Source organism: Camelus ferus, chromosome 4 (genome assembly GCF_009834535.1).
Source record: "Camelus ferus isolate YT-003-E chromosome 4, BCGSAC_Cfer_1.0, whole genome shotgun sequence".
Classification (NCBI taxonomy): Eukaryota; Metazoa; Chordata; class Mammalia; order Artiodactyla; family Camelidae; genus Camelus; species Camelus ferus.
This window is the reverse complement of record NC_045699.1, coordinates 28,490,236-28,517,450: the sequence shown is the minus strand read 5'-3', so window position 1 is coordinate 28,517,450 and position 27,215 is coordinate 28,490,236. Positions and strand designations below refer to the sequence as shown.

At 39.8% G+C, this 27,215-nt stretch overlaps 1 protein-coding gene across 1 annotated transcript in view; it reads right to left on the bottom strand.

Annotated features, from left to right (window-relative positions):
• GLDC (glycine decarboxylase) overlaps positions 1-27,215 on the bottom strand; it is a 150,091-nt gene that overhangs the window by 91,098 nt on the left and 31,778 nt on the right. The window lies entirely within an intron of this gene.

Below are 27,215 nucleotides of genomic sequence, written 5' to 3'. Positions count from 1 at the left end.
ACACCCTGAGAACATGGTTGAAGGATAGAACTCCCTGGGGGAAATTATTCTGTTCCTTTAATAAGAAAATATAGGTCAAACAACCTAAGTATCCATCAACAGATGAATGAATAAAGAAAATGTGGTGTATATATACAACAAAATATTATTCAGTCATAAAAAAGGAAGGAAATCCTGCCATTTGCAGCAACATGGATAGACCTTGAGGGCATTACGGTAAGTGAAATAAGTCAGAGAAAGACAAATACTGTATAATCTCTCTAATATGAGGAATCTTAAAAAACCTGGACTCACAGATACAGAGAAAATATTGGTGGTTGCCAGAGGTGGCAGTGGGGGATGTGGGCAAAATAGGTGAATGCGTCAAAAGATACAAACTTCCAGTTATAAAATATATAAGACTTGGGGGATATAATGTACAGCATGGTAACAACAGTTAACAATACTATATTGCATATTTGAAAATTGCTAAGAAAGTAGATCTTAAAAATTCTCATCATAAGAAACAAAATTTGTAATTATATGTGGTGATGGATGTTAATATACACATATATCAGATCATTATGTTGTACACCTAAAACCAATACAATGTTATATGTCAATTATTTCTCAATTTAAAAAAATACAATATAGGAATTGGAATAAGGAATTGAGTCATATATATAAAGCCTCACCTAACAGATGAATCAGCAGACTTCCTCTTGAACCTCATTGGTTCATGGCCCAGGCTGATGGCCACTCCTGCGTGCTAGGAAGGCTCTGCTTTTCCAGCCTCTGTGTTTGTAGATAAGCAGAGGAGTAGGGATTTGGGACACCCTTACAGTCAGAATGAGAAGTACATATGGTTATACTTAAATGCTAATAATCCAATCATTTAAAAAGAAGACATTGACCCAGTAATAAATTGAATACATATAATTAAGCTTAACATTAGTGTAGGGGAATCATGGTGGGAAAATGTACTCCTGAAAATGCAGTAAAGCTTTTTTTTAAACAAAAATAATACTTGATATTAGTAAGATATAAGGAAGACACTTACTATGTATAGGTAAGGGACAAGAGAAACAATGAAAGGTCACTTCCAAATTTTGAGTCTAGAAAACGGGAGGATATTGTCAGACATAATGGAAACAGGGCTGTCCAGGAGGAAAGTGAGCTCAGGGTGTCAGATGTTGACTTTGCCTCCAAAAAAGGTGAGTTTGATGAGGAGAGGATACTCAAGAAAAGGACACAGCAGGTCAGTGATAATGTAGGGTCAGAGGTCAGGTCCAGGGATCTGGGCCTGAGAACAGCCTACTTCCAGGGGAAGGCTGGGGTGGGGGTAGAGGGAGTGTATATTAGTATACTGTGTCCAAGTAAGCTCTCTGGGAAGGGTTTTGACCAAACTGATCAGAATGAACCTTGAGGGTCACCCATATTTGAGGAGAGAGAGCAAAGCCTCTGAATCAAGAAAGAAAAAGTCCTGAGAAAAAGGGAGGAGACATAGGTTGCCCTAGAGTGCCCCAGAGAGGTCAAGGAAAAGGGACACAGGAAAAGTTTCACTGGAGTTTGCACTGAGGAGACCTCTGTGACCTCTGAGAGAGCAGTTGCCCTAGGTCTAGAGCCTGTCTGTGCAGGGCTGAAGTTGAGAGTCATGTGGGAAGGGATGCAATGAGTCCAATCATTTGCTTGAAATGTCTGGTGATAAAAGGAGGGAGGAAAATCCCATGGTGGCTTGAGGGAACAGTGACAGAGAAAGTTTTAAAAGTAGGCAGACCCTGACCCTTGTGGTATTGGACGACACATTCACATGGGTTTTCCTGGCAAGTGTTGGCCACAGTGGTGTAATCCAGCACTCTCTGATCAGAGTTTTACACCAATGGGTATCACAGAGTCAATTCCAAAGTTCACTCCGTGCCCAGCTTGTGAAAAGAGCAAATAAACAATGAGTGGGTTTTTTTCCCCCAGCTCAAATTTAATTATCTCTACCAAAATGACCTCTGGAGTAGCACATAGACCTTCCTCTACTCATTTTGGAAAGGAAGGGCAATGGATATAGAGACACTGTATCAGAAGATGAACAGCTCATCCCTATGTCTGGAGAAGTTAAAACCATACAAATAGTCCTAAAAAAAAAGAAAAAAAGAAAAAAAAGAAAGAAAAGTAGAGTGGAGATGAAAACCCCTGACGTTGTCAGGCTGAGACTGGCTGCTGGTGGTGGTGGTGCTCCCCGAGGAGGGATATGGAGAGATGGGAAGAGTCATGTGGTCAGTTCACAGTTCAGGGGGTGGCATAAGAACAGGAGTGGGGATCCTTCAAGAGATTGGAATCTGGGAGGTTCAGCTGTTTAGCAACAGACACTGGGGGGTGGGGAGAGATCTTTCACCACCAGCAGCCAGAGCCTGACCTCAAGCAACTTTTTTTTTTTTCCAAAGGTTATTAGTAGGCACAAGTTCTACCAAGCAGTAACTCCAAAGAAAGGTACAGTCAACTGAATCTGAGGATAAACTCCAAAACCTTAAGAAATCAGTGAGGCCCTAGAGACAGGGTAATAGAAAATCCACTTGGAACTTAATTTTGGTGGCATGGTCATCGAATGATACAGAGTGCCTGTTACTAAAAAATTAGTCAAAACCTCTGTTATCGGAACCAGGCAATAAGATCCAGGTGGATCACTACCCACCCCCACCCCAGGCTAAGCAGGGAAACTAAAATCCTAAATACTTTCCCAGTTTAGTGGATTAATTAGTCTGGAGTCTGGGGTAGGTCAAGGCCTGCAGCAGGGAATGAAGTGAGAGGGATTTGGGGCCAGAACTGGGTCAAACATTGGCAAAGCTCTGTGATCAGCTCAGCCTTTGGCATCGACTCCTGGAGTGTTTTTCAATACCATCAAGCAATTCTCTGATTCTCAGGGGACACCAACTGGCTGTCCTACAATGTAACTCAATTCTGACACTAACTACCTGAAGATAGTGTCAGATCCCACAGGTTAAGAGCTTAGTAGCACAAGACTGCCCCCCAATTCAGATGCCAACTGCAAGGTCACGTTGTCACCTGTGCTTCTGACTGACCAGCTATAAATTGAAGGTTCCCATGACTCCCTCTTCGGGTTCAATTAATTTGCTAGAGAGGCTCACAGAACTCAAGAGAAATACTTACATAAATCAGTCTATTATAAAGGGTACTATAAAAGATACAGATGAACACCCAGATAAAAAGGTGCACAGGGCAAGGTCCAGAAGGGTCTGGAGCACAGGAGCCTCTGTCTCTGTGGAAGTGGGGTGCACCATCCTCCCTGCACATGAATGTATTCACCAACCCATTAAACCTTGTCTTTCAAGAACTTTTGTAGAGCTTAATCAGCAGCCTCCCTCTGCCTTCCCTTCTTGGAGGTCAGTGGGTGGGAATGAAGGTTCCAGCCCTCTAACCACTTGGTTTTTCTGTGACTAGCCCCATCCTGAGGCTATCTAGGGGTTCCACCCTCAGTCAGCATCAACTCTGGTATGAATAACTTTAAAAAGACAGTCCTCATTGTAGAATTACTATAACTCAAAAAAAAAGTTAAAAAAAAGAAATGAATGGACAAATAAGAAAAAAAAAGGCAGTCATATATAAAATAGATAAACAACTATATTCTATACCTTGTAATGGCCTATAATGAAAAAGAATAGGAAAGGGAATATATATATGTATAACTGAATCACTATGCTGTGTACCAGAAACGACCACAACATTGTAAATCGGCTATACTTCAATTTAAAAAACAAAACAAAACAGTCCATCACTCTGGAACTTCCAAGGGTTTCAGAAGCTTTGTGCCAGGAACTAAGGACAAAGACCAAATATACTTCTTACTTTACAGTTCCCCACAGGGAATCAGAGTGGGCCACGCCACTCTGGTATTCTGTTTCCTCAACATCTGGTTGGGAATCCTTGGACATCCCTCGTCTCTGACCCTGTTCTTATCCCAGGGTTAGGATTCTCCTCCAGTTCTACGCAATGGGTCCAAGGGCAGATGGAGGGTTGGAGACTGGGCCTGTCCTGGGTTCTCTCCCTCTCAGCTCTGAGGAGCAATAAAGAGGTCCTAAAAGGAACTAACTCAGTCTCCAAAGGTCATTCCCCCAAGGTCTTCCCTCCACAGACACATCATGAGTGTTAGCCTCTGACCTGAGGACTAGAATCACCAGAGCCTGCACACTACAGAGATTATCTTCCCTTTTTAATTAACATTTCCACTTCAATGCAGCCTGACTCCATTCGCTCCTCAGCAAGATCCTGCTCCTAAAGCATTTTCATTGCCAGTTCATGACTCTCTTATTCAAGGCATACAGTCTTCCTTTTAACCACCCACTCTCTATCTTCTCTGTGTTAAACCAACATGAAAGCAGACTGAGGGTCAAAGAAGCCCAAGTTCAGGAGGAGTTAGGCATCAGTCAAAGGCTGAAGACACTGCAGATACCATGTGCCTTTAGGGACTTTAGCAGCCTGAGGCTGGGCTCACATTTGCTCACATAAAGAAGGAGAAAGCCCTCAGCACAGTGTTGCTGACAATGAGCAAATGCTTCTTCAGAATCTGGGCTCTCCAGCTGGGATTTTCACTTTTCTCTTACCCCATTTCATCAAAGGTGGGTCTGATTTTAAAGTCCATTCTTTAACCACTCTAAGTGCAAGAAAATATAAAGAGAGTGGCCAACATGTCCCCTACTGTCCTCTACAGCCTGCCAATTTAGCAAGGATTTGGAGTGGAGTAACTGAGGCAGGGACCCGATATCATTAGCATCTGCATACTCACCTTACAGGTCAGTACTTAGCACGTAGGTGGCTTCAGAGTCAGGAAGTACGCATTGAAGTGAAAAAGTCAGAACTATTCAGGTGTAGGAGACCAGAACTTGATATCCCTCACCAAGAGATTTGTGGATAAGACCAGAATGCGGAAGACAACAGGCAAAACACAAACAAGGGACTGAACTAGAGCAGAGGTGCTGGGTCAAATGGAAGATTTGCCTAAATGATCTACTTCACTGGTATCTTCCATCTCCTGGCAGATTTTTAAAAAATTTTTAATTTTAGTGTAGTTGATTTACAATATTAGTTTTGTGTATACAGCAAAGTGATTCAGTTATACATATACATACATATATATTTTTTCTTTTCCATTATATATTATTATAAAAAAAATTGAATATAGTTCCCTGTGCTATACGTAGGTACTTGTTGCAGACAGATTTCTTTTTTTTTTTTTGAGGGGGGAAGTAATTATGTTTATTTACTTATTTACTTGGTGGAGATACTGGGGATTGAACCCAGGACCTCATGCTAAGCATGTATTCTACCACTGAGCTATAGTCAACCACCTACAGGCAGGTTTTTAAACTCTATTCTTTTCTCTTTTAAAAAAAGGCAAAAATCTGTTTACAGACAGAATAGCTGCTATTCTCACCCCAATCCTCTGGCTTCTGTGTCTATCTACCTTCTTCTACCTCCACTTGGACTGTCAAAACTCTACTATCCCGTAATGCACATCTATTACTTTATATCCTTAAGATATGTTTGTATTCTCTTTTTAAATTGAAACAAAGAGTAGCAATTGTTATTCATCCAGTATGATTTATTTTACCCCTTCCTATCTGTGTGGCCTGGGGGCAGGTTACTTACAGTCTTTTAAGACTCAGTCTTAAAGTCCCCACCCCAAAATGGGAATGTTAACAACCACTTACATAAATTAAAAATAAGCAAAAATAAATGTTCATAATTGAAATGTTCTACGTAAAATGCCTAGCAGGATCCTGGCATGTAGTGTGCTGTCAATAAATATTAATTCCCTTTCTCCCTCTCTGCTCATCCCAATATAAAATGGCCCATACCTCCTTTGCTGCATGGTCCACCTTGTTCTACAGTATGTGTGCTCCTTCCTCTTCAGTTTGTAGTGCCCTTAAGGGTTAGAGGCTTAATCTTATGTGAATTACTTTACCTTTCCATCTCTGTCCCCAAACTGACTTACTTATTAGCTTAAGTACAGTGCATACTTAAGAAATAGTTGTTTTGTTGAAAGCATGAAAGAAAGCGATAAAGGAGGAAGGAAGAGACTGAAGAAAAACCTACCTGCTCATACACTGTGATAAAGAGATCACTTCTTGTTTACCTTTTCTAAGAAGATTAATGAGGGGGAGGGGGTATGTGGACTAGAGTTTTGTTTGTTAACTTACTTACTCTTTGTTTTACCTAATGTACAAGTGCTTAGAACAGTGCTTGGCACATATAAATACTATAATAACCTTTCACTATTATTCCCCTCTCCTAAGTGTACTTCTTTTAGTTTAGCCACTGGCAAACCACATTTTCAAATACAGTCCCTAACTGAGGCAAGCTGGAAGACCACTGACCTTGTTTTTTTTTGGGGGGGGGGGGGACGGTGCATAGAAGGAAGGACCCACATTTGGACTGATACATAAAATTCCACACAAATGCTGCCACCTAGTGTTCACTTCACAAAGTTAGCTGTATCTAAGCAAATTAATCCTGTCCTCCCTCTTAGCAAAGATCATTATAATACTGTTTTGTTCCTGGATCCCAGGTTTTGGCAAATTTTGGTTAGCAAAAGTTCAACAGAGCTTTTGGCAATTACGAGGTGCTAACTGAGAAACTGGAATCTTTCCTAAAATTCTAACAGAAATGATCCCATTGTGAACAGATAAAATTACAATCAAAATCCAAGAAATGAGAGATGTGGATTATCCTGTCAATACTCATTGCTGGTACCTGTGGTTTCTGTTATAGAGGGGAGTGAGGAGAACATTACTGTTTTTTTGAGCACCTTTCATGCATCAGTCTCCTTTCACAGGCATAGTCTAATTAATATCTCCCCATAACCCTCTGTGTTAATACTGCTATTCTCATTTTAAAGGTAAGAAAATAAGAGGCCTAAACCGTTTAACTTGTCATCTTTTTTGAAGCTAGTTGAGAAAATAATTAGGGTTTTTTATCTAAGTCTATCAATTTCAAACTCTATGCTTTTTTATGTGGAACCCTTGTGACTGTTAAAACTTTTGGAAATCTCAGAAACAGGCCACAAACTATGGTTAATATTCTCACAGATTTCTACGGTGTCCTTGCTTGAGAACCATGGCACCAAAGAAACACAAAACCCTCTCCATATTAATGTCCTAGAGATAAACTGTACTATTGAGACCTGAACCAAGATTTTAAAATATCTAAGTTAGAAACAGTAAGTACTAAGTACAAATCAACTTGCTTCATAGTGATTTGAAGGGAAAATGATCCATAAATAATAAAACATTAATCTTCCAAGAGGCACCCTGTATCTTTCAGGGAACTGAAACCAAGTGAGAGGACAGTAGAAATCTACACTGTAGAAATCATGGAAACCAGGAAGCAAAGTTTTATCTAAACAAGGTAGAGGATTCACTATGTTTTGCCTCAAAGGCTGGAACTAGATAGAGCTCAATCCAAAGGGTGGAAAGTATCTGGATCACACAGCGGACACTGGTGAGAGCCAGAGCACAGGACACTAGATTCCAGAAACCAGGATGACACTTGTGGTCCATGAAGGGTGAAGGAAGGCATGTGGGAGTGCAGCCAGGTACTGGGTCCATAAAGTAGGTCCCCAGTGAGAACCTGTTTAACTTCTCTAATTTCCCCAAGAGACCCCAAAGTTGTACAGCTTTTACTTGACTCCTTTTACAGGGATTTCCTTCTCTCCCCCCCTCTGACTCTCTGTGTTTGCCTCTATTAACTTTCATGTTGACCTAACTCTCAATGTTTATCACTTTGAGTAGTAAAGCCTTATTCCAGAGGGAGAATATAAATCTCTGTTTTCCTTGGGAGAAGTGAGAAGAATATAGATTCCTTCAGAAAACCCTGGGAGCTCTCCTGATCATCTCATCACATCTAATACATCCCTATACTCCAAGGATCCTTCCTTTGAAATATTTTGTGGCTACACTTCCTTAGATTTTTACTATCACCACAATAGTTGAAAATGCATTCATCTTTTCTTGGACTTCTACAATCATCTAACTGGAGACTTCATTTCTACTTGTGTCCATGTCCATCCTCCATTTGCAGCTAGAGTGATACTGTATTATAAAAACAAAAATATGATCAAATCCTTCTCTAGCTTAGAAAACTTCTAATAATTCTCTCTACTACCAGGATGAAGTCACAATTCTTTAACATTGTCCACATAGCCTGTATGACCTGGGTTTATCTTTCCCTCCAGACTCATTTTGGCAACTTTCCTGTTTCTTCATAATGCTGCCATAGCACTACCTTTTTTTCCATTTGCTAGAAGTCCTCAAGTTTTGTTCACCCTCAGGACCTTTGCACGTAATCCCCTCTAACCCACAAGGTTCACTGCACAACTTTTCATCTAACCAATTCCTCCTTATCCTGCAGGTCTCTAATTAATTTGTGAGTTATTTGCTGATACTTACCCAAATCTACTAAACCGGTCTTTATTTTATGCTTTCATAACACCCTGTATTTTGTCATGGGCGCACTTACCACAACTCTAAGTAACAGTTGTTTGGTTATTCTTGAATATCTAGCTCTTTGAGTTGAATGTGATAAAGGACTTTTATGTTCAAAGCTATAAAGCAAGCACATAGCCCAGCAAATAGCACATAGTAGGCACCCAATACAAATAATGAACATCCCTAATTATCCACATTTGTATCTTCAGTTATACACCTACACACGTGAACACTAAAATATATAAACAAGAACAAAGGAAATTTAGCTGACTTTCTACATGCACTTTGGAAGTTGGAGATTATTCTTTGCCTACTTATCTTGCAGGAGGTGTACTCAATAGCTAAGAGACTCACTATGGTAAATTCTCTCCAAGTCTGACCCCTCAAAAAGTGGTTTATTCATACAAAAAGAGCATGTCACTTATAAAGGACAGGGAAAATCAGACTGGCTTTAGCAATCTCCTTATCAAAATGTAATGCTAGAAGAAAATGGAGCAATGCCTACAAAGCACACAGGTAAGAAAAAAAGTATGATGCAAGAATGTAACATTTAGCAAAGTGTCTTAAGATGTAGAAGCAAGAGACTGAAGAAAATGAATGAAATCTCAAATTTCCGTTTCCAGTTATGATGGGCTAGGTTATTGAGACTAATATGCCCACTGATAATGACTAAAGATATTTTATAAGCTGTAAAAAATATATTCCCCCCAAAGCATCAAATTGTTGACAAGAAAGTAAGGAACTATTAGGCAAAAAGCTAAGAAAAGGTGTAAATCCAAAGAAGCAAATGGGGCACAGGAGCACAAAAGCCACTCTTGCCCTCAGGACATTTTCCAGTCAGTCAGCTTTGTTTTTTTGTTTGTTTGTTTGTTTTGTTTTTGCTGCTGCTGTTGTTGTTGTTTTAGTATCTTCACTGGGTATGGAATGAGCAGCCAAGATTCAGGGTTACCCAGGGTGAAAATGGTGATGGTGACTTTTCCCTTACTAAGCTAAGACTCCATCAGTTATACCCTAAGGGAGGTAGGAACCAATACCCTAGAACTTCAGGAAAGGTTGCTTTTACATTGACTATAATAGAAAGAAAAAAGCAAAGCAAAAAAAAAAAAAAAAAAAAAAGTCCCATTTTTGAGTAGATGTGGCCACTCGGCAGCTCTTGCTCAGATTCGTAGCCTGGGTTAGCAAGAACTCAAAGAACCTCCACCGGAGAAAACTGGCCTCAGATTAAGAAAGTCTCAAGGCACTTAGCAGGAACAAACAAAAATCCTCTTTGGAAGAGGCCACAAATACTTTTTCCCACAAATAGTTTTTCAAGGTTAAAATGCAAAGACACAAAGGACCTAGACACTATGGACTATACACAACAGAAATATCAGGCAACAGAATGCAACCTAAAAATATTTCAGGCATTATAATGATCATGATACAGATTACAAAACAACTATGACTATGTTTCAAGAAATAAAACAATCAGCTACCAATTAGCAGGACACAGAAGGACAGAGAAGCATGCTGAAATGCTCCATGGAATCAGTAATATCCAGGCCGTGGGGAAACACTGTAGAGTCAAAGGCCTCAGGTTTGTCAACAGAACATAGTAAGGAAGAGAAAGCTTTAAATGTTTTGCGGTTAAATAGGATGCTTGGTGTATAATTTGTTTCAGATATCCTTTATCAAACTATTTTCCCTTCTACCGCTGGTTTTCCATGAGCATTTATCGTAAGTGTTTGATTTAATCATTTATCCTACAATTATTTAATTATATTTTCCCCATCTTGAATTTTGATGTCAAAATAACCTAACTTGCTCATAACGTGTTATTCTTATATAATACTAAATTTGGCTAATATTTTGCTCACGTTTTTGGATCTACATTCATGAACAAAACTGGCATACCCTTTTCCTTCAATTTGCTGTCCCTGTGAGGTTTTTCTATCAGGGTTATATGCAGCCTCATAAAGAATTGAAGTGTTCCCTATTTTTGCCCTCCCTTCCCCACTTTTTCTGGAAGGATTTGACTAAGATGGGAATTATGTTTTTCTCACAACGTTTGGTTTAACTTGCCAAGGAAGCCGGGGTGGCCTGGAGTCTTCTTTGTGGGAAGACTTGGGACTACTCTTTCAATTTGTGTTTTAAACTAGTTTGGCTTTCTATTTCCCCAAACGTGGACAAAGTAGTACCTCCCCAGGACGTCACCATTCCGAGGAGCTGACCGCATAAGCCACGTGCCACAGAACTGAGGAAAACTCGCACAAGATGCCGTCACTGAGGCACACGGAAGAAACGGCGTAACCACGCGGGGCGCCGCCGGCCCCGACGCCCCTTCCCCCGGAAGCCGTGTTGTGACGTCACCACGCGGCAGCGTCCCCGGAGGACCGCAACGGCGCCTACTGCATTGTGGGACACGCGGATACCCTCAGGGATTAGAGCGTCCACGCGGGCTTCTGCGCGGTGCTCTATGCACCTGTTCTTCCTGCCTGCTTAGACACCTTTGCCCTTTACGAGGAGGGCATTCCCATCTCCCGGGAGCGAGAAGATGTGAGAGGATGGAGCTAGTTTATTTGCCGCTAAGGGTGAAAGAACCTGATCCGGGGCCTGAAACCAGTCAGAGGCTCACGTGACCGTCTCTCACGGAAGGCTACTACTGGCTCCTACGGTCCCCTGCCACCGAGGGATCACGTGATCGACGGCTGACTCAGCTGTCACGTGACCGCTGCGTCGCGCGCGACTTTGTGCTGGAGCGTACTAGGTCTGGGGTCCGTGTTCCTTTGCCAGCACGGACTTTGGGCCCCTTCCCTTGGTGGTTGCGCAGCACACGATTGCCCCCTGCATTGTCACCCAAATCCCACTTCCACCATTTCTTCCTCTGGGTCCAGAGACGCGCGCCCAGCTGCCTGCCCTTCCTGGGCTCTGCGGGAGAGGGTGGTCCGGGAACTGGCGGTCAAGGGAGTCAGAACACAAGCTTTTCGCCCGCTGACCCGTTGGTGATCGCCATCCCGAGGGTGGGAGGAAGGGTGCCTCAGGCGGGCGGCGCTTCTGGGGATGCGATCTTGTGTTCGATGCTCTCGAGAGCGCCGGAGCTAGGAATGGGGATCGTGCGTCCTAGTGATACGTGATGTGGCCCTATCACTGTCATCTTCCCTTTCCCTTGGGACTTCCCGGGAGTGAGCCAGCGTCCCAGACGCCCTAGGGATTCCAGGAGCTTATTCTCATTCTCAGGAGAACCACCTCCTTCCTCTCTGTTAAGAGGTTTCGGGGCCTTACACCGCTTTCTGGATTTCTGACCATTAGCCTCTGCATTCCCCCAGGCTTAACTCTAAGCTAATCTTCCACCAGTACTGGACCTGCCCCGCGGTCTTTATGAATATATAAAGTATAAATAGAAACTGACCTCGATCTTTTAGAGTTTTGGCTCCCGAGTTCAAAAAATACCTTCCTTCTTGTCCCAGAAGGGGACTCCATTGTAGTAGGATTCGTCAACCATTACATACTCTAGACGTTTACTACTGGACCTGACATCTCCCATCCGCACCTCTCATGATATTTGACATATCTCTAGCTACTGTATTGAAACACATGCTTCCAAAATCTCAAAATATTTTCTTCTGGTTATTAGGCTTGCTGTTGTATTAGAGCGTACTTTTCTCGTACTACCTTGGCATTCCTAACCAAATAATGCAAACCTGGTCCTTACAAGAACATTTATTAGTAGTAAGAAGATGGTTTTAAAGATAAATTGTCTCTGCTCCATACATGTGTCTTCCCTAAAGAAACATATTTGCTCTTCCCTTAGAAGCCGGTTCTCACCAGTACTTTTTCCCTACTAAGTCAGATATATAAGCCTCTAACTTTAACCTTGTGGTGAGCTAGTACTTCCTTAGTTAGCTCTATATACATATGAATAAACCTTTTACTCTTGGTAATGGTCTTTTGTCAGTTTAGTTCTCACATTCCCTTTCTGAATTTAAGAGGGTGAAGGAAACGTTTTTTCCTCCCCAGCAGTGGTCAAAGGGACAGCAGTTTTTCCAATGAGAAAAAAACAAAATGGGTGGTGGTGGGGATGTCAAACATTTTCCCAAAAGAAGAAATCCAAATGGATTTCTTTGGAAAAATAAATATAAAAAGCTTTTCAATCTCATAAGTATACAGAAAAATGCAAATTTAAATCACCCTTTTTATTGACAAATAGTAAGAATCTGACAATAACCAACATTGGCATGAGTAATGAGCAATAAGAACACTCAGACACTGCTGGAGAAAGTGTAAATTAGATGTGACAACTTTCCAGTTTCACGTTGTCTGGAAAGTTGAAGATCCAGATACTGTATGACCCAGCACTTTCACTCCTAGCTATACATTGAGCCTTGTTTCTCATCTGTGGCCTATAGACCAGAAACAATAGCATCTCCCAGCAGTTTGTTACAAATATAAATTTATGGCCCCCACTGCAGACCTTATGAATCAGACTCTGAATCTTAACAGGATCTCTAAATGATTCATAAGCACCTGTACCTCAGGATATATGGACAAGAATGTTGCTTATGGCTCCAAACAGAAGCAATCCCACTGTCTATGAACATGAGAAGAGAAAATGGGCTATATTCATAGAACAGAAACTGTATGTCAATGAATAGGAACAAATTACAGGTAAGTTCAACATGGATAAATATCACAATGTTGAGGGAAAGAATCAAGACACAAATAAAATACATAGAATATAAATCCATATATGTAACCCTCAATAACAGTCAAAACCAAAGTGCACTGTTAGGCATGCACATTAAGGTAATGATACTAAAAAGAGGCAGGGAAAGTAAAGCAAGAAAGTGATTCCTAAGAAAATCAGGGTGGAATTTATCTCCAGAGGAGAGAGGGTTGTGATCCTGGAGGAAGGGAGGGGGCAGTTGTGGGGTGTTTACAAAACTGGTATAGTTGTGAATAGTGTTTAAAGGATTTTGTTTTATAATTATTTAAATGTTATAAAATGTCCTATGTAATTTTCTGTATGTGTGTTATATTTCACATTAGATAAACAAATGCTATAGACATTTCCAATTAGGAAGAAATCAGCTATTTTTACACACAAAAAACTACAGATTGAACTTCTTCCAACCAACATCCATGGATGGATGAGAAAAGCAAGAAGCAGGAAATATCAGCAAAGTAAATTGGCTCTGGGTAGATGAGGAGAAAAACCAAGGTCTCCCAGTTTCTATATTACTAAAAATAAGGTCTTTTCTTTTTCTTCCCCTGGTAAAATGATCTCTATCTCTCTTGCCCATCAGGGGAATTTAGGCACAATGACCCAAGGAGTGGGTGTGCTCCAGGGAAAGAGGTGGAAAGATGCAGGGAAGTTGTAGGAATTTGCAAGGAGGCTGCAGGCCATGCCCAGAGGGGAGGGAGAGGTAGGGGCAAAGGGGGCAAGGCTTGGGACTCAGACATCAAAGAAATGGCCGCTACTCCATGGAGCACAGTCTGCCTCTCTTCCTGCTTGTCTCTTCGACTTTGACCCTGAACGCTCACAGGAGTAGCAGTCCCAGAGCTCTTCTCTGGGTCAAACACTGCATAGAGTTTGGAAGCATTCTAAATGACAACAAAACAAAACAAAACAAACAAAACAAAACAACCCCCCCCCCAAAAAACCCCACAACACTGCATAGAGGGAAAGGGCGCCCCATGTTGGAACTGGTTGTCAAAGGAACACCCCGCAAATTGAGGAGGATCTGGCCACTAGCGCACCTTCACAGGAAATCAGGTCAGGTGATGAGTCCCCAAGAAGAAAACAGTCACGTCATGTTGTGCTTCCTGTAGCACTTCACAGCTGGGTCTGACAGTACAGTGGCCTTGACATTTCATTATTATGGCTTTGTTGGGGGTTGGTGCACACATTGTTTTAGCCTAGAGAAAGTTCCTTTCTATAAAAAGTAGAATATACAAGATAACTATGCTTCAAATTGTTGAAAATAAAACTCAAAAGAAAAACCCAGAAATTCCTAAGGATGTGTCCAAACATTAACAGAAGATAATAGGAGCTGAGAAATCTTTTGATTCAAGGTTACTTCAGAATACAACTCACCATTAAGAAGGCTGGGCTTAAAATTACAATCAGGGCTCTTAAGAAAGTAGGCAAAAAGCAAATGATAATCAATTTAAGATGGACTTTAAGAAAGAAGTAGTGAAGAAATTGAAAAATATTACAAGTTTTTAAGGAGATAAAACTTAAGAAATCAGTACAACTTACAGAAATAAAAAGGGTCATTAACTGCCTTACTTCATTCAGGCTGCCATGACAAAATACCACAGACTGGCTAGCTTATAGACAACAGAATTTTATTTTGCATAGTTCTGGAGGTTGGGAAGTTCAAGATCAAGGCTCCGGCATGGCTACCTGGTTCATAGCTATGCCTTCTTGCTGTGTCCTGACATATTTGAAGCAGCAGGCAAGCCCTCTGGGGTCTCTTTTATAAGAGCATTAATCCTCCACCCTCCATGTGGGCTCAACCCTCATGACCTAAGTACCTCCCAAAGGCTCTCCGTCAAAATACTATCACATCTGGCATTAGGATTTCAACATACAAATTTTTGAGGAGACACAGACTTTCAGACCATAGCATTAATGAAGCAAAACTCATTAAAGTGACCATCAGTGTGAACTCTGTCAAGTGCTGGGGAAGAAAATTTTAGGCTTTAGAAAGTAAAGCAATTGCTATAGAAGGTAGAGAACTAGGATGAGCTAGCCACATTGAGCTGAGTAAAACTTTTGAATGTACCTAAGAGGTTTCCCAAAGAGGACAGATCTGTTGATTACAAAGAGAATGCCACTTTTTTTTTTTATTTTTAGAGGAGGTACTGGGGATTGAACCCAGAACCTTGTGCTTGCTAAGCATGCACTCTACCCCTCAGCTATATACCCTCCCATGAGAATGCCACTTGATATGACTTCATTTGTGCTGTGGTACCCAAAATGTGCCTGCCAGAAATTGTACATTATCTGATATGTATGTCGCTGTCTTATTTCCCATGAGATTGCAGTGGTCTGAAGGGTAGAGGGTTGACCTAATCCAAATATATTTTCTAATCTCCCACCCTCAGAGACAGACTGATGCAAGTACCACATTTATCAAGTAAATGCTTGATAAATACTGGAAGGCATGAATAAAAGAAAAATGGGAAGAGGGTAGAGAGATTTTTAAAAAGAACAAGCTGAAAAAACTTACAAAGAACAACATAATGAGGTCTTTAGAATTGATTCAGGAAGATTCCCTGCTCCACCCCCAGTTCCACCCTTTCTATCACCATAGAGTTGAAATCATTTTGTGTTTATTGTTTTAAAAGGAAAGCAAAATATAATGGGGCGGGGGGGGAGGTTTGCATTTTATTTTCTTGTTGTGGTTTCTGTTTTTTATTTAATCTTCTCTCTCCAGAAACCTTTACAGATGCTTTCTTTTCTAGTTTAGTATCTGATGTCCTGACAGAGGCAAGTGGGAGGGTCCCTGGGAAAGTGGGATCTACTATGTCAGACATTCAGAAAAGACTTGGCTTGAGTTTTGTCAGGAGGGGAAAAAAATGGGTTATTGACCCAGACAATCTTGTCTAAAAGCTGCCATCTAGTGTTTATTTCTGAGAATATGTCCTGTCATACTAATCCTATGGTTCTTTATCTCAAGGACAATTTTTATTGATGTTTTATTGCTAGGGACCAGATAATAAGACAGTTTGGTTACCAAAATTAACACAATTTTAGGAAAGAATTATGTTTTTAATTTGTTTTAATCAGAGACATTTAATACTGCCCAAACAAGACTTTGGATCAGTGGATAAATATTTCTAAAAGAAATGATCCCATACTGAGCTGATGTAACAGCAGTTAAAAAATAATAATACTCAGGTATCTTCTCCATCTTACTGTTAGTAAATGTCACCAGTAGTTTTTATTGTAGAGAGGGCAGGGAGAGAAGAACCATTTATTGTGTATCACCAATGTGCCCAACTCTGTGAACATTATCCCAGGTAGGTCTTACAACAGTCCTTTAGGTATTTCTTTTCTTTTCCCCTCACTTTTAACAAGATATAATTGACAATTAAAATGAGCTAAGTTTTCCTACCACTATTTTACAGGTGAGAAACTGAGGTGAAGTAACTGGCCTTTACATCAAAGAGTAAGTTGCATAGAGAACCCACATCTGTCATGCTCACGGTCTGCACACTTTAATCCAAACCATAGTGCCTAGTGAACTTGTTGAAATTCAGGGAAAGATTTCCAAAATTCCCTTTACTGTGTTCGTAAACTGTAAGAAGGCCTGAACAACTTCAATCGGAAACTGCTGCATTAAAAACCCAAACCCTCACATTGGTCACCAGGACCCTTCTGTAAAACAAATTGTACTCTCTTGGACCTGCACCAAACTATTCAAAATTCTAAGTTAAAAACATTAGGGTGGTTTTATTCTTGAGTTTTACTAGAGCAAATTCTTAAAATATATGAGATATTTTAGTTAACTTTAATTGTATTACATTTCAACTGAAACCTCATGTTTTACGTTACATTTACTTACACCTTTATTTCCATATTACATCAGGAATCCAAAGTCTTGCATGGAATCAATCAAATACGCTATGCCTCCAAAACCCAATTTTGTGTATTAATATTCTATATTCATCACAATAGAGAAACACACACACAATTAGTTATTTTTAAATTAAAGCAAAATATTACATGTCCTCAGTTCATTATATAAAGTATTTAATCACCTTTTGAAATTTGACAAGTATTTAAAACAAAATTCCCTAGTTTGGAATAAATATTTTAGAGAAACAGTATGTTCATTAATGAATCATTTATCTAAGAAAAGACGACTCATTGATTTGACACCCATCTTCCCAGATCTTGAACTTTTGTTCTTAGGTAAGATTATTTTTCTTTACTCCTGACAACAACTCTATAAGGTTTGTAATAACTGTGTGATATTCAGGCAAACTAGTGTTGCAAATAACTCTAACTTTAGGGGGATCAACACAATAAAGTTTTATTTATTGTTCATATCATAGTCTAACATGGATTGATGGGGTCTCTGCTCCATGCATTTACCCAAGGAATCTGACTTCTTCTACCTAGTGCTCTCCTGCCTTCAAGGCAGGTAGGATCTTTAAAACCCAACTTTTTCCCCCTGTGGAAAAAGGACTGTGGCTTCAGGGGCAAGCTTCTTATCTATTCCTTGTCTGTGGCTTGTTCTTATCGACCTAGACTTAGATTTCTCTTTTTGATTCTAAGATGTGCTTTTATAAAGCTGACTTTAAAAATGATTTAATTCATAGAACATTCAGCAACAGACAAAGTCATTCATACCATCAAGTTATCTTTCTGGCTAATACTCCACAAATGCATTCAGACAAAAATATTCAGGGACAAAATCTTCACATTTCATACATTTTTATGAATTGAAGCTTCATGAGGTCACTTTTGAGAATGTAGATAGACAGATGTAGATATAGATACAGATGTATCTGTAAATATGTATTTTAATTGGTTGGCAAATGAGGAGTTGTTCTTGAGACCTTAAACACACATACACACACATTTATTTTTAGATCAACAATCTATAATACATTTGTAGCATTCTAAGCTATTTTTTTTAGAGGGAGAATTATATAATCTGTAAAACAGAGACTACATGTTAAAACAAAGGTGCTTTCAGCTATACATATTTAAATTTTAGTATTTACTCAGTACTTCAAATGAGACTAAGACTTTATTTCAAATTGTGTACTCCCCGGTCGTTAATTTAGGCTTCCTTTGAATAGCGCAAAATTACCCTATATATTTCTCCAATTACTGAAAAGTTAGAAAGGAGTTAAACTCATTAAAACACATCTGGGAAGCAGTCTTGGGTCCACTTAACATGAAGATAAGGCTTCCTCTGGAGCACAGATCTTTTGGTGAGTAGTGTGGTACTCTAAATGCATCCTTTCTGTGGTGTGCCGCCCTGAGGGCTTTTGGTGAAACTGCATTAAGTAATTAGTGATATATGTAGGCAATTTAGTAGAAGATTCCTGCCATCAAATAATTCCTGGCATACCCAAAGGAAACGTGAAGGCTTGTGTCAATACAGCGTGGTTTTAAATTAATAGCAATATGAGGGAGATGGTGAGGTTAATTTCGGTATTCATTTTTTCCAATGGCCATGTTCTTACCACCGTTACATTTGTACTACATTGGAAGGATGTGGCCTGCTTGGAGCCAATAATAGGTACCCAGCAAGGCAATATTTACCCTTTGACCTGGGCAAGAGGGCCCTGCACTGTAGTGGCCACCACATATCACAAACATTCTAACCTGCTAAGGCCTGTAGGGGAGGGAAAAAATTTATTTTCCTGCTACTCGTCTTAAGTTCTTCTGGCTGAGACCCTGTAAATTGGACTGACAAAAGACAAACTAAAGAAAAACAAAGAGTTTATTAACGTGCATCATGCATACACATGGGAGTGCTCAGAGATGAGTAACTCAAAGGGGTGGTCAGAGCATGGCCTATATAGCATCTTAACAAAAGAACACATTTTTAGATAAATGGTAAGGCAAAGGAAAGGATTTTGAGTTTCTAGGGCAGCAAATTATGGGAAGGTAAACATATAGGGGAACTAGTGGAAGATACGGAAGGAGATTCCTCTGGGCTGAAAAGAATTTAGAGTTGTCTCCAATAAATTAACTTTTGTCCTTCCTGGTAGGGAGAAGAGGAAGAACATGTTTATGAATTTACGTCCTGCTTTTAGACAAATAGGGGGAGGACAGAGGTGTCCTTATATCTGCTTCCTCTCAATTGTTTTTTTCACAGAAAGAAATCCTAATGCCAAAGTGGCATATTTTGTGGTGGTATATCCCAGGATATAAACACCTCAGCATATCTCCAGCTCTGTGGCCTCAAAAGAAAAGGCAACTGTGTCCAAATGCTATGCAGGCTCCTCAGTTGTGCATGGCAACTCAGAGATGGATACTGTTTCAGAGAATGGAAAGGTTTTGAGTAATAGAAGCACTTAAGTAGGAGAACATGAATTATTTTATCAAATCCTTTCAGATATCATGAATGCAAGGGATTCTTACTTAGCACAGTAACAGTGTGGAGCACTGATTTTTTTGCTTCTCTTCATATTTCAATGAGTGGTTATAGAATTATTCATGAATTAGCTTATTAGCACAGTATTTGCAATACTTGTGTCTGAGAAACACTTAAGAATATTAAACAATTCATATTATTTTTAAAGTCCTACATAGAATGTCAAGACCTAATATACATGAACTATGATGCTGACTACTAACAGTGGCAACTGGATGGACAATGAACACTAAAATCATGTTGGTTTTATTTTTACAGCTATAGTAAGATTTAATTACATTTCCCAAAAATTAAGGTTGCTCAACTCTAAATAATTTTAACTTAACATCTTTATAGTTTTTAATTATAACATATTTTGCCTTTTGATTTTGGAAGATAATTCTGAAAACTTAAGAAGAAAAATAACTTCAAAAATATGTTCTGGGGAAGGTTATAGCTCAGTAGTAGAGCATATGCTTAGCATGCATGAGGTCCTGGATTCTATCCCCAGTACCTCCATTAAAAAAAACAAACCTAATTACCTCCCCCTACCAAAAAAAAGTGTGAAAATAATAATTTTAATTTTAAAATTTTATATAGTAATTTAATTTACATCTGTTGGGGAAAATGGATTAAAATCTATACACTTAGAACACAATTACATTTCCTATTTTCAGTCATTTAGGTCAGAGTTTGGCAAGCTTTTTCTGTCAAGAGCTAGATAAGAAATAATGTTTTAAACTTTGTGGGTCATTCTCTAGCACAACTACTCAACTCTGCTGTTATAGCTCAAAAAACAGCCGCAGACGGTGCAAAAATAAATGGGCATAGCTGTACTACAATGCAACTTTATTTACAAAAATAGTTGGTAAACCAGATTTGGCCCATGGCTGTAGTTTGCTGATCTCTGATTTCAATTATTACTGTCAATAGATAAGTAATATTAAAAATCTAATTATAATAACATAACCAGTAATTTTGCTTAAGTGAGGGCAAGAAAAATTAAGGTTATGGAATAAAAAGTTTATGAATTATGTCTTAATTTATTACCCCTCCAAACATCAGCAGTCCATCAATAGACCATTTGAAAAGGTGCAATATTTAATAGAATCAGCAAAAAAAAAAAAAAAAAAAAAAAAAAAGAAAAGAAAAAAGACTGAGAAAGAGCAGGAAGTGAAGTAGGTGAAAACCAAGAGAATGGGTGTACTGGAGGTCAAGAAAGCGTGTCAGGGAGAAGAAAGTGATCTTATGGATTGTTGGAGAGAAAAACGTAGTGAAGTAGCTTTGGGGACAATGTATAGCTCAAGTGGTAGAGCACGTGCTTGGCATGCACAAGGTCCTGGGTTCAATCCCCAGTACCTCCTCTAAAAATAAATAGATGACCCTAACTACCCCCCCCCCAAAAGGCTTTGAGGGAGCATGGGAGGAGTCATTGAGACAGAAATTACAGCTAATTTATCCATGCCAGGATCATTATGTTTATTACTCATTATTACTATAATCATGTCACTTTGCCTCCTAAATAGGGTTAGAAGCCTGATATTATATACTGTATATACACCCAATTGTGTGCTAGTGTGGGGCAAATGCAAATGTTTTGTGTATACTTTTGTTTTAAAACCATCAATATCATGTGCCTTCAGGGAAATATACACAAGATCTTATGGTAGCTCACAGAGAAAAAATGTGACAATGTGTCTACACATGTTCATGTATGACTGAAAAATTGTGCTCTACACTGGAATTTGACACAACATTGTAAAATGATTATAAATCAATAAAAAATTAAAAAAAAAAATACCATGTGCCTTTCACCCTCACCGTGCACCTCAAAACGAAGAAAACATCTGGGACTAGAGACCACAGAGATTTTCAAATAAAGTGAAATTAGAGTTTTGTAGCACTGAAATGGAGTCTTTTCACGCAAAGTATAATACAGCTTGAAATAGGAAACAGCAATTAAGATTCTGACCAGATCCACCGAGCAGGATTAAGAGTGCTCTCATCTTAGCTGAGAACACAACAGAAGTCCCATTGGGCCTGGCAGTGAGATACTTTGAAGCAGTTAGAAAATTCACTTTACATTTCCTGACCCTTTGCACATTGTGCCACCTGCCTCTGGCAGCGCAAAAGACCTAAATTTGACACTTTGAAGGGCTGATGTTTAAGTGAAAAAACAAGGCTGAATAGAGTGAATGGCACCAGGGTGCACATGCACTTCCAAATGTCTCACTTTCAGCACAATATGGGCTCAGTCCAAGCGTTCCTGGCAAATTCCTGTTCAGGTTTCCTTCCCATTTGAAGGCTCACAACTGCGGGGACAGAACATGTTCCACACAGGTGGCTCCTAACACGCGGCACTTGTGTTCCCTTAATTGTTTGAGGGGCCCAAACAAGTTTGGACACTTACGCCCACCTAGGACCTTCCCACTTCGCGGAGGCCGCAGGGCCTGCAGCCTGAGGAAGCCCCTTGAAGACACGACACCTCTGATCCGAAGTCAGCTCGGAGGCCGCGCCTCTGACGTCACCGCTCCGGAAGCCCCCCCCCCCACCCCGTGCGAAGGCGTGGAAACCTATTCCCAAGCGGGGGCGTTACTCGGGAGGTCCCCCTCTAACGGGGCATCAGTTCCTCCCTCCTGCCCGAGTATCTCCCCGTTCTGTGAGGGTTGTCAGTCTGCTCCAAAGGTGCAGAGGGCTTCCAGGCTGTGGATTTAGCGCCCCTGACTAGCAGAACGGACCCGGAAGCACCTGGGCAGAGCCGGCGGTCAGCTGACCCACGTGACTCACTAGGGCCGAGCTTAAAGCTGCTAGCTCTCCTTGGCGGATGCTGGGTGACGTGAGGCCTAGGCAGTAGCGGCGGTATCCAGGTCTTTCTGCGCGTGCGCGGGCAATGAACAGCCCCCTAGGAGGAAAAAGCCTTTGGTGGTGGGCCACTTTGTCCTCCGAGGTAGGGACACAGAAGCCCAAGTACCCTGCCTTCCCAGCGCCTAGTCCAGGTGGAGGATCTGGAGCCATGCAGTTAAGAGGTGAGGAGAACACTGTGACGACGACGTTTCCTCATCTGTTCACGTACGCTGCAGTGTGCCCCCTGTCAGCTTGAGCCAGCCGCGGACACTGCCAGCCGGCCCCACCCAGTTGGGTTTTCGGTCGCCAGGCTCGCGGCTCTCTGGAGGCCGGGAGTTACCGCCCCCGCCTAAAGGAGCATTGATGTGTGTGGAGGTCACTTGGTGCCAGACCCAGCTCTGTCCCTCGCTCCTTGGGCCCTTCTTTTTCTGAAACCACTATCACCAGAGAGTTAGTTCCCCCAGGATTTTCTCCAGACTCTGTGACCAGCATTTTCCATTTATCCCTCCTGGGGCCAGTATTTTCTAATTTTCCAGTATCTTACAACCAAAGTATCTCACCACCAGGAGGACCTGCACCACCAACTGGTCTTTTAGGTCCCTTCCTCATTCGTGGAAATCCACGGGCCTTCTTCCTCTTCTCTTTTCTGGCAGGCTCTCTCAGGCTTAAGGTTGCATGCCTCCTCACTGTAAGAAATGGGTCATCCCTATGGCCTTAAAACTACATACATTAAACCGACCCCCGTCCGTTTTTTAGACCTTTAGCCCTCCAGTTTAAACTGTCCTTTCCTCATGGTCTGTGTTTACCCACCCATCTTACTGCCAGAAGAATTAATTCCACCTTCTTCTTTACACGGTGGGGAGGTTTGTTGGCATTCTTTCTTCAGGCCATGTGTTTGTTAAAACACGTTTCAAAATCAGGTGTAACTTTTCCTTTGGTGTTTAGGTTTAACAATTATATCAAACAATATTTTTCTCTTTGAGCTGCCCTGCCATCATGCACTTCTGAACAAAACAACTCATACCTGATCCTTGTATCAAAAGAATAGGTTTGGCATTAGCTACGACGGAAAACTACCTCAAAGCCTGTCCTCTTTGAATGCTCCTGCTGGGACTTCACCTGCTACTGTGAGGAACCCCAAATAAACCCATATGGAGGAGAACTGAGGCTTCCGGCCTGCAGCCTCAGCTGAGCGTCCAGCTGGCATCTACCAACAGCTGTCAGCCTTGAGACGGCAATCATTTGGGTCTTCTTTCTTCTGTACCTCAGATAATGGAGTCGTTCTCAAGATGTAGTCTATGAGTGAGCTTTGGAAAAACAGATACTGATTGGTATGTTGCAGTGACATGGGACTAAATGACAAGCAATAGCTGGCAGAAAGGAAAGAAAGTCAGTGGGATCCCCCTCATGTGGGCATTCCAGACAGTGAGAGGGGTGGGTGTTCCAAGAGTGGTTGGCTTGTGGGGAGCAGAGACCTAGTAAGATGAAGTGACAATAAGTACAAGTATTGAGCTGGGATGTGCTGGAAAGGAATAAAGAACAGGTGACTAAGTGCAGGCTTGTCACTTGTAACAGAAATGTCTTGTAGCAGAAAGATAATACCCATCACACCTTGTAGGGGACTGGTTTAAGATGAACACTTGCTTCATCCAGATATAAGAAAAGCCATCATACAGGAGAGTAAATAAAAGAATGGCTAACTACACTATTATTAAATTATACTTAAAGACTCATTCGTACATTAAAAAGTGTGCATGGGGGGAAGGTATAGCTTAGTGATAGAGTGTGTGCTTAGCATGCAAGAGGTCCTGGGTTCAATCACCAATACTTCCATTAAAATAAATAAACAAATAAATAAACCTAATTACCCCTCAAAAATAATTAATTTTTTAAAAAGTATGCATTTCAAAAGTCTACATCATTCACCATTCACTCATGGGTAATTTTTGTATAGCTATTATAAAAAGCTTGGTAAATAATCCAAAATTTCCCCAGTAAGAATTATTAAACTCCTTTAAGTATGCTGCTTGATATATCATCACCCAGAAATCATAAAGAACATATGGAAGTTTATAGTCAAAGTAGCAGCAGTTTTTAAGGGGTAATTTGGATAATGCTCTACAAAATTTGTATTGCACTTGTCTTTACCTATCTGAGAAAGAAACTAGTTATATGAACATGAGATGAACCAAAAAACTTGAGCTTCATAAAACTTTCATTCATCCAAATAAATGCATTCATTTAAGATGTTCTTAGCACTTAACCTCCATAATAAACTTTGGTTTATACAAAATACTCTTCTCAGTGTCTACAATGTAGAAGCTATCACTGAATATTTACTCCTGGAAACTCACGGAGAGGAACAAGCACATTTTGTGTGCTGTAGAATTATTGAAAACCATCTTGGCAAAAATAACATAAAACTAAACAAAGTAATAATTTCACAATATATACACATACCAAAGTATGTTGTAAATCTTAAATTAATACAATGTTATATGTCAGTTATATCTCAATAAAAGTGGGGGGGGGGGAATGAGGTTTTTGGAGTATAGTTAAAAAACACCAGGAAGATCCTGATACTAAGAGTCACAGAATTTTCCCAGCTAGGTGTTTAGTCTGTCAGCATAACTATGATGAAAATATTTTAATATTAACATCAGTGAATCATAGTCCAAGAATACAGGAGCTAATGAAAGGAGATTTTTTATAGGCAGAGATTTTTTAACCAAATCAATTAAAGACTGTCAAAGAATTCTATTTTTCTGGAAATATTAAAAAGTATGATGATGTGTTGAATTTCAATAGTGATTCCTGAAGGCATTTAGAAGTTAAGTGCACTGTTTCTTTAATTTGTATGTATAATATTGTGGAGTTAATGAAGAGAATCTCCTCACATCAAAAGCAGATTTTCCCCATCTTAGCTCCTTAACTTCTCCAACATCCCAATTAAAAGCAGGGAGAAAATCCACTCTACTCTTGATCATCAAGGGAAGACAGGCAAAATGAAAACCATAAAACAAAGGAAGATAGTGATATTTTACATCATGTACTTCATCATTCATCCAGGGATCATTTACACTTGTTTTTTGCTGACAATTTAATATGGAGTATGCAGTTTCACATAGTGAGTCTACCCAAATCATTGTAACTCACCATAATACCTACGCAGAATTAATCAGAAAACCACAAGAAGTAAGGAGAAAATACACTGTGTCATTCTATAGAGAATCAAAAGAGGTTAAAATATATCAACTGAAGGCAGAATATGAGAATTTGTCACACTAATGTAAATTTTACACAAGCATTTGCATGCTAAGAAGACACTTCAGAGATGGCTAACAGCTATCATTTAATCAGCATCTACTAGATACAGAGCACTTTCTATGTCAGCTAGGGTTACCATTCACAAATCTAAAGTAATAGCAGAGACTGTGGTCATAGGCATAGTTCAGTAAACTTACAACTTTTTTTGGATAAAAGTAATTGGAAAACCCAATGTAAACTGGCTTAAGAAAAAGAATTTACTAGTTTAACATAAGTGCAAAAATATTTTTAATAAAGTAGTTTTAAAAAATTATTATTACTCTTATTCAGTGTCTATATTTTTCAGAGTTGGACTTCAAAACATCAGAATTCTAATTTGCTGTATTATTAGCATTATGAGCAATTGAGAAACTCATTTTTTGTTAGTGTCCTTGAGGTAATTTCAAAGGTAATTCATCTACATAATAGGTTTCAAAAGGATCACAGCTATCCTGCAACTGTAGTTCATCATCAGAACTAAATGAATTATTCTGACAATAATGTTAACTTTAATTACAACTCAAATTTAAAGGTAATTCTGCTTACATACATAATACAGTTACATAATACAGTTGTCTGGGTCATAATTTAGTCTAATTGGTCTACTTCAATAGTCAAGACTGTGAAAAAAGTACAATATAACATCTGTTATATTTCAAATGTTTTATAGCTTTGAAAATGCTCCTATTAAAAAATGTATTTGATGTGCATAACAACTCAGGAAGGTCAACAAGACTGGCGTAGTACCCTCATTTTACTGGTGAAGAGTCTGAGATTCAGTTACACTTTGCTGAGCAATTGTAACTTATAAACATACAAGTGGTAAATATTAGACACAGGTCTGGACTGTAAGTCTCCAGACTTCCAGTTCAGTCTCCCAGTATACCAAGAGTAAAGAATACGAGTTAAGAGGGCAGGCCCTGGCTCTGTTCAACTTTGAGCAATGAATGTCACTATGTCACGATTTATATGTAAAATGGAAATAACAATAGCACGTACTTAACCAGGTAATAATGCATTAAGGATAAAAGGTGCTAATACCTGCAGAGCACCTAGAATAGTGCTTGGCAAATAGTAAGTCCTGTATAAATTTTAGCAATTCTACCATATCACCTTAACCTCTAATGAAATGGAAGTCTCAGATTATATACCCTATGAGTAATACACCCAATTAGAGCAATCTCAGATGCTTTAGTGGGCGTGGGAAAATTAGAGCGCAAGCCACATTTTGTACTCTCAGTATTTCCACTATCTTTGGCTCAATTACATTCCAACCAGTGTCCCTCCAACCAAGTAAACATGTCAAAATTGTGTTAAGAACATTTGTCTGGAACTGGAGACCACCAAGACCTACTAAAGAAGCTGAAATTAAGAGTACTGAATCATTGAAAAAGGCCACACCAATCAATGTGTAACATAATTTTAAATAAAAATTAAGCAATTAGTTTCAGCCCAAATCCATTGATTAGTACACAGAGTCACCTAATATTAGCATGAAAGACGTTAGGCC